Raw genomic sequence first — 2,220 nt, forward strand, 5'->3', positions numbered from 1 at the left:
TTAATGGCATTCAAAAAGTTAACGGAATTGCCCGCATTCAAGGAATTTCCGGAATTCATGGAATTTATGTAATTCTTGACATTCACGGAATTCATGGAAATCCAGGAATTCGGGAATTTTTTAAAGTAACGCAATTCACGGATTTCACGGAATTCATGGAATGATTATAATTCACGGAAGTCAATCAATTATGTGAATATTGTTAATTCCATAAATTCCGTGAATTCCTTAAATTCGTTGAATTGCGTAAATTGCAATGAATTACGTGAATTTTGCAAATTGCGTAAAATTGGTGAATTTTATAAATTTGGGAGCGTTCACATATGAAGTCACGCTTCATTTCATGCTTTTTTACCCTTTATTTCAAGCATTATTCTGCCAATTATATCAAACAGCTAGTATATACGAGCATATGGGCTTAATACTTCTCGGTTTGTCAATTGTAAACAATAAAACGCTCCATTTCATCACGCACAGAATGTCTCTTCCTCATATATGTCACGATTTGTCACTCTTGAAAAGAACCCCCCTCTGTCCCTGGATTCGTGACATCATAATTCAACGCAGCCATTCCGTAAATTCCGTGTATTCTATCAATTTCGTGATTTCCTTAAATTCGTTTAATTGCATTAATTCTATGAGTTCTGTGAATTTCCTGAATTCTATTTATTCCGTGTCGAGATTTCTAGCAGAATGTTTAATACAGAAGTGTTGCAGGCTACTGGAATTGTATTACAAAATTCCAATACATGTGAGGTACGAGACTAATGCCAGCATTTGGAAACTACAACGTTATGTATTGTGATGTTACCTTACGTTTGGGAATTAAACTTTCAGTACATTTGTGGAAGTTTCTAACAGACATATTTAACACTGTAATTGTGACTAGTCAAAACGCAAAGTAACCAAGGACTTTTGTAAAAACCAGAAGCTGTTTTTATTTCCAACTTATTTCGTGTTTTAACTGAGAATATCAGTTTAAACTAATTTCAAGCAGCTGTCCTTTTTTTAAAACTAGGTTTACGTGTAGTAGTTTTGCATATTAATTTTGCATATTAACAATTTTTGCGACTGGTCACAGAAAAGCGATTATTTAATGATACTTTCATTTATAACACAAAACAAGGTGGAATTGAAGAAATCTTCAGTTTTTTACAAAAGAACTTGGTTACTTGTTGTTTCTCAAGTGTTATTAAAAAAATTCTTTTAAAAAGAATCAAGAAGCTGCCGTAAGCTGAAGATCATTTCAATTCAACTAAAAGTTTAATTCTTGGGAAATTCTTTAAATCTTCTAGAAATATTATAAGATAATGAAAAAAATTTCATATGTACGTTACATGGTCGCCTTCTCCAAAGGCCTGCCTTATTGCGCGGGATGAGTGTATCCAAATCCAGGGAAAGTAGTTTGACACTCTCTGAAGTTCCTTGGAATCAAAAAAATGCATCACAGCCTATAAAGACCCTACGAAATCCTTTAAAGTCGTAGTGAGGTTTGGAAAATTCTTTGAAATGCCATTAAATTATTTTAAAACTCTTAACATCCCTTTAAATTTTTGAAATAATATTAAATCATAATTCACTTCAGTAAATATTATATTCAAACCGGTGAAGCAAAAAGTAAAGAAGATTAAAATCATTTTCTCGTAACTTTGCATTCGCTGAAGTAATTGTAATATAAAGTTTAATCAATTGTAATAGAATACAAGACAAGACCTTAGAATTAAGTAAGTGAAGATTGTGGTAGGGGTACATATATAAATTAACAATGTAAAATAGACAAATATTTGAAATGCTCACGACCGTATTGACTAGTACTGGCCTAGTGTGCCACATAACTCTGGTTATGATTATAGCTACTGTAAAACTGATCTATACACTCCTTTGCCTGGCACTTTTATATAGATATGGTTGGGGTCAGGTAGATTAATTTCAACTTCTCTGCTCGTATTTCCATGCTGATACTCGTTTAGTACGTATACTTCAAAATTCTGGGCCGAATAAAGTTGGTTGTCTCCTATTTTCATTGAAGCATGCATTGGAATATGAAGCTCACTAACATAAGGGCGACCTGGAGGAAAATGAAAGAACGGTACAGCATAATGCTGAAATTGCGCCGTTCGTATATAATAGGCACATCTATCAATCTCTACATTTGGCTTTAGGAACCAGGGCACAGATGGATGGAACCTGGGTAAGATAACTCCTCGAAACAAATTGCCG

This window comes from Belonocnema kinseyi, chromosome 3 (assembly GCF_010883055.1).
Source record: "Belonocnema kinseyi isolate 2016_QV_RU_SX_M_011 chromosome 3, B_treatae_v1, whole genome shotgun sequence".
NCBI classification, from domain to species: Eukaryota; Metazoa; Arthropoda; class Insecta; order Hymenoptera; family Cynipidae; genus Belonocnema; species Belonocnema kinseyi.